The following is a 7025-nucleotide window of genomic DNA, read 5'->3' as shown; positions in this document are numbered from 1 at the left end:
TTGTATAATTTGGACCCCCGTAACACTCCTGCCAGTTTCTCCGCTCCCCTTTGTAAACTGACCACAATAATCATGGCTGCTGAGCCCTGACATTGTGGTCTGTTTATGTGTCTCCGTCATCCGCAGCCCGCTCTTCTGTGTCCTCCCCCCTCCCCTCTCTGCACAGTGCTGCCCCACCCCCTCCTGCTGCAGGAATAAGCAATATATTTTTATACTATCCGTTCTGTCTCCCTCTACAGCGCCCTACTGTCTCTGTATTTTATTAAAACAAATCCTCCTTTACCCGTAGCTCACAGCGGCTCAAGCTTCGTACACACAATCGGATTTTCCGATGGGAAATGTTCAATGTCAGGCTGTTGGCGGTAAATCCGACCGTGTTTTTGCTCCATCGGACAATTGTTGTCGGATTTTCCGCAGACAAATGTTGGATGGCAGGCTTTCAAATTTTACACAGACAAATGTGTTTTGTCGGATTTTCCGAGCGTGTGTACTAGGGTTGTCCCGATACCACTTTTTTAGGACCGAGTACAAGTACCGATACTTTTTTTCAAGTACTCGCCGATACCGATTACCGATACTTTTTTTTTATGTCACGTGACAGTGTTTTTTTTTTTTTTTTTTTTAGGGGGGGGTGGGTGGTGAACGGTTTCTGTGTGTTTTTTTTTTTTATTTACATTCATTATTTTTTTACAATCTTTTTTTTATTCTTTATTGCAATATGTGTGTTTTTTTTTTTTTTTTTTTTGATCAGCCCTGTTGGGGGGCTTTGGGGAGATATCAGGGGTCTTAACAGACCTCTGATATCTCCCCCTTGAGACAGAGAAAGAGACAGAGGATAGAGATTCCCCAGTCCCTTTCTCTGCAGCCTCAGCTGCACTGAGAATGAATGGAGAGAAGACAGCGGCTCCTCTCCATTCATAAACTGACACATAGTAATCACAAGAGATTACAATGTTTCAGTTATGTGAATGGACAGAGTCAGCTGACTCTGTCCATTCACACAGCGGAGAGGGGGACAGCGGAGGAGGACAGTGTAACGGAGGGGGACAGAACAACAGAGGGTGACAGCGGAGGAGGACAGAACAACGGAGGGTAACAGCGGAATGCTGGAATGGAGGGGGACAGAGAAACAGAGGGGAACAACATAGGGGGACAGAGGAATGGAGGGGGCATGGAGGAGGATGAGGTGACAGTCAGCGGTGATCGCGTGTGGGGGAGTTACAAGCACCGATCACCGCTGTATGTCACTAAAGCCGTGGGGGGAGAAGCTTGTAACTCCCCCACGCGCTGATCACCACTGACTGTCATAGTATCGGCGGAAGCATCGGGAGCATTTGCCCGAGTACAAGTACTTGGGCAAATGCTCGGTATCGGTGCCGATACCGATACTAGTATCGGTATCGGGACAACCCTAGTGTGTACACAAGTCTGTCGGACAAAAGTCCAAATTACATGCATGCTCGGAAGCAAGGACGAGCCAGAAGCGGTCAGCCTGGTAAACTAGCATTCATAATGGAGAATTAACATTCGTGACGCGGCAAATTATGAAATCTCCAAATGCAGAGCACAATTCTCTTCTTCTTTAATGGGATAATAAAGAAGCTGCTTTGCTGGTGATACTGATGGAGTTATATATCAAGAATAATATTATTATGCTTTTTTTTTTTTAATTTGGGTAAGTTACCACAACACCATTATCCTGTAGTTTTTAAGATCAAAGATACAACTATGTTGGTGTCCCTTGTTAATTTTACATTGTATTTTTTAAAATGTAACTGCCTACTCCCAAACTGTCATTTGAAGTAAAACACATAGCCAAGTATTATTCTCCACAATGTTTTTATTGTGCATTAAAAAAAGCAAACAAATAAAATTAGACATGCTATCTGCCAATAGAACTTAACCAAAAAGTGCATTCTATGCATCCAAAAATATAGAAAATTTACCAAATCAAATCATTATTCAACCAAAAAAATAATGTCAAAGCTCCAAGGCCAATAATAAATAATACGTTATCTCCTCCGATTCCGCAAACTGAAAAGTGAAAAAAGAAAAGCGCGAATCAACACTCACCAAACTTCTAACACAAAATTAGCAGAAGGAGCCCAAAGGGTGGCGCTAAAGAGCTGAAAAACCACGTAGTACATTACTACGTTCGTATTTGTTGGCCAACAATTGTGTTGCCGTGGGTATGCAAGACAAGTTCCTGGCCAACGCCCTTCAGACAAAAGTCCACGGTTTTGCTGGTCAACAATCCGATGGTGTGTACGAGGTTTCACAGCGATCACGTGACCGGCAGTGTCTCCTCTCTCCTCTGCTCCTCGCGTCCCGCTGACTTCAGCGATGAAACCTCGGATCTGCCCGCTGCTTCTGCAAGACGTACAGAGAGGAGACACGACCGGTTACATGAGCGCCGGGAGCCACCGTGAAATACGGTAAAGGAGGAATTTTTTTAATAAAACACGGAGACAGGGAGGCACAGTATTAGGAGACAAACCGGATTATAGTAAAATGTGAAAGTGGGTTAGCAAACACTTTAACAGACATCCCAACCTGCAAAAACTAATTTCAGAGAGGTGGCGCTTCGCACCCGCAACCCACAAATTATTTTATTTACTTTTTTATCACTATTATTGCTTTATAGTGGCTTTTGACTTTTACAAATGCAGCAATTTAGATGAAAGATTTAGCATTGTGAAACACTTTTTGAAAGATAAAGAGTGCATTTTATATACAACTATATAGATCAGACCAAAATGAGGGACAAATGAGGAGGCAAGAGGGACAGAGGGACATTGCTCCAAATCAGGGACAGTTGGGAGCTATGAGACACCCTAGAGAATAAAATAGTTGTAGTTCCAATTTTTTATGTCACACAAAGGTCTAGGAAATGCAAAAGTTTAGTAAAAAATACACTAGAGTTAATTTTAGGGAACACAAATGCAATAAATTACCCGTTTTTTTTTTTTGGTAAAAATATAAAAGATGAGGTTGCACCGAGTAAATAAATACCCAAAATGTTAGAACTTGAATTTGCGTGCGCGTGTGAAATGGCAACAAAGCAGAACCCTATATTTTCTATAGGCGACGCTTTAAAAGTCCCCTATAGGTCATCAGTTTAGTGTTACGGGGAGGTCTGGCGCTAGAATTATTGCTCTCACTCCCACGTGCACGGCGATATGTAACATGTGTATCGCAATCAGCGTTTTCATGCATAGGTGTTCCCGATACATGCATATATGCATATGTGCATTTATGTGGGGGTGGGGGGCCTCAAAAATGTAAACAAACAAAAACATTTTTACTTTTTTTTTTTTTTTTTTACCTAAAGTGGTTGTAAAGCCTCACCATGACATTGGCCGGGGGGGCAGTCCGAGTCCCGCTGCCTGTGTCAATTAACGCAGCAGTGGGACTCGGGAGCGCGCCCGCACAGGTGCCCCAAGGGAGAGCGGATTTCCATGGGGACACCCAATAAAAAGGAGGGGTCTGGAGCACCGGCGGGGCACCCAAAAGATGAGGATCTGGGCTGCTCTGTGCACAACCCTTGCACAGAGCAGGTAAGTATAGACATGTTTGTTATTTTTATTTAAAAAAAACGAGGGTTTACAATCACTTTAATTTTTAGTTTTTTTTATCACATGGGGGACACACTTGGGGAATGTGGAAGCAAGGGCAGCCATCTGAATGCTTCTATCTGACAGGCAGTAGTCTGCTTGTCAGATTTATACTGTAGCCGTAGCCACCGGGAACGTGTGTAAACCCCCCCCCCCCCTGCTGTCAGGTTTGTATGATGTACGGACCAGGCAGCGAATGGGGTTAAAAGGTGCAGCAGCCCATACATTGATCTTTTTTTTTTTCATTCAACCAGTAGTTTAAACGAAAAAAAAATAATATGATATCCTTATTATTATTATAATACAGGATTTATATAGCGCCAACAGTTTGCACAACAGAGGGGCAGACAGTACAGTTACAATACAATTCAATACGGGAGGATTCAGAGGGTCCTGCTCATTAGAGCTTACAATCTAAGAGGGCGAGTCAAGAGATACAAGGGTCAAGGTCAGGGACGGCCCTTTAAGTCCATAAAGGTTGTACGGGCGCCACCCCCCCATCCATGCTGCCGCCCCCCCATATCCATGCGTCGGGCCCCTTGCAGGATGCCAGATGCATGAATTCCAATACGAGGGGTGTTTTTTTGAAGCACTGATTAGAGCCAGAGGCTCTAATAGGCTTCAAAAGGGGGTGGGCTCGGGGCACAGAGAATGTGCTCGGAGCCCACCCAAGTATGTTACAATAGCAAATGAATAGTCACTATTGTAACACTGATCCTCCTCCTGGTCAATCAGGAAGCAGGTCTGAGACCCGTCACCCGATTGGCTGAAAGGACAGGTGATCCTATTGGACGTATAGGGAGAGAGGAGGAGAGGCACGGGCGATGGAGGAAAGGACACAGGAGCCGCTGCACGATGCCTAGACGGGGTAAGTGCTGGACCAACCGTCAGACAGCGAGCTGGGGGGGTGGAGCTTAGAGGTGCCGCCCGGTGTGGGGAATGAGCTGATGGAGAAAATAAAAGTGGACAGTGTGGGAGATAGTCAGACAGTTTGGGGTATGGAGCTCCAAAGGATGGGAGAGGCTCTGGAGAAGTCCTGGAGGTGAGTATGGGAGGGGGTGAGAAGGAAGCTAGAAAGCAGGAGGTCTTGGGATGGCGGAATCCTTCCTACTGTATTGTTTTGGAGCGTTCCCCACCATCAGAATACAAGGTAGTTTTTTTCTAAAGGTGAACTAACCCTTTAAGCCTACATCTATGCGAAGGGCTGCGTTTGCCTGCACGGGATGCACAGGTGTTCTAAACATCCCACATGCAGGAAGTCCCATTGCTATCAATTGGGACACAGCGGCTGCTTCCAATTTGACATCTGCGCGAGTCCCCGAACGCACACTGTTGACTTAAGTGCGCCTTACATGAACAAGGCCTTAGAAATCTGTCTCCCACCTGTGCAACCTGCGACAGATTCATGTATTAGTAAGGTGTATATGAATCAGTTGCAGAATTTCCTCAGACAGTTGTGTCTGCAACACAATACTTACCGGTGCAACACACTTTACTCCACACAGAGACCTCCACTTTTCTTATCTCTGATATGGCCGTATTTCATTACCCACTTGCCGACCGCAATACATATATACAGTGGGGACGGAAAGTATTCTGACCCCCTTAAATTTTTCACTCTTTGTTATATTGCAGCCATTTGCTAAAATCATTTAAGTTCATTTTTTTCCTCATTAATGTACACACAGCACCCCATATTGACAGAAAAACACAGAATTGTTGACATTTTTGCAGATTTATTAAAAAAGAAAAACTGAACTATCACATGGTCCTAAGTATTCAGACCCTTTGCTCAGTATTTAGTAGAAGCACCCTTTTGATCTAATACAGCCATGAGTCTTTTTGGGAAAAATACAAGTTTTTCACACCTGGATTTGGGGATCCTCTGCCATTGCTCCTTGCAGATCCTCTCCAGTTCTGTCAGGTTGGATGGTAAACGTTGGTGGACAGCCATTTTTAGGTCTCTCCAGAGATGCTTAATTGGGTTTAAGTCAGGGCTCTGGCTGGGCCATTCAAGAACAGTCACGGAGTTGTTGTGAAGCCACTCCTTTGTTATTTTAGCTGTGTGCTTAGGGTCATTGTCTTGTTGGAAGGTAAACCTTCGCCCAGTCTGAGCATTCTGGAGAAGGTTTTCGTCCAGGATATCCCTGTACTTGGCCGCATTCATCTTTCCCCGATTGCAACCAGTCGTCCTGTCCCTGCAGCTGAAAAACACCCCCACAGCATGAAGCTGCCACCACCATGCTTCACTGTTGGGAATGTATTGGACAGGTGATGAGCAGTGCCTGGTTTTCTCCACACATACCGCTTAGAATTAAGGCCAAAAAGTTCTATCTTTGTCTCATAAGACCAGAGAATCTTATTTCTCACCATCTTGGAGTCCTTCAGGTGTTTTTTTAGCAAACTCAAATGCGGGCTTTCATGTGTCTTGCACTGAGGAGAGGCTTCAGTCGGGCCACTCTGCCATAAAGCCCTGACTGGTGGAGGGCTGCAGTGATGGTTGACTTTCTACAACTTTCTCCCATCTCCAGACTGCATCTCTGGAGCTCAGCCACAGTGATCTTTGGGTTCTTCTTTACCTCTCTCACCAAGGCTCTTCTCCCCCCATAGCTCAGTTTGGCCGGACGGCCAGCTCTAGGAAGGGTTCTGGTCGTCACAAATGTCCTCCATTTAAGGATTATGGAAGCCACTGTGCTCTTAGGAACCTTAAGTGCAGCAGAAATTTTTTTGTAACCTTGGCCAGATCTGTGCCTTGCCACAATTCTGTCTCTGTGCTCTTCAGGCAGTTCCTTTGACCTCATGATTCCCATTTGCTCTGACATGCACTGTGAGCTGTAAGGTCTTATATAGACAGGTGTGGGGCTTTCCTAATCAAGTCCAATCAGTATAATCAAACACAGCTGGACTCAAATGAAGGTGTAGAACCATCTCAAGGATGATCAGAAGAAATGGACAGCACCTGAGTTAAATATATGAGTGTCACAGAAAAGGGTCTGAATACTTAGGACCATGTGATATTTCAGTTTTTCTTTTTTTAAATCTGCAAAAATGTCAACAATTCTGTGTTTTTCTGTCAATATGGGGTGCTGTGTGTACATTATTGAGGAAAAAAATGAACTTAAATGATTTTAGCAAATGGCTGCAATATAACAAAGAGTGACAAATTTAAGGGGGTCTGAATACTTTCCGTCCCCACTGTATATATATGAAGATATCAGCCATATCCCCGATATTACTTTTTACAGCCGGCGGCTGGCTTTCTCATGAAAGCAGTATGAGCGGCTCATGAGCTGCTAGAACACTTTCAGAAGCGGCGGGAAGGTATCCCTTCCTGCCCCTCCCGTGTTTCTCAGGCTTACTGTTTCCGCCTGTTTGCCTGAGAAATGTTCGGACAGTGCTGCCGGCTGGCCA

This window comes from Aquarana catesbeiana, linkage group LG11, assembly GCF_042186555.1.
Source record: "Aquarana catesbeiana isolate 2022-GZ linkage group LG11, ASM4218655v1, whole genome shotgun sequence".
Taxonomy (NCBI): Eukaryota; Metazoa; Chordata; class Amphibia; order Anura; family Ranidae; genus Aquarana; species Aquarana catesbeiana.
This window is presented reverse-complemented; position numbering follows the sequence as displayed.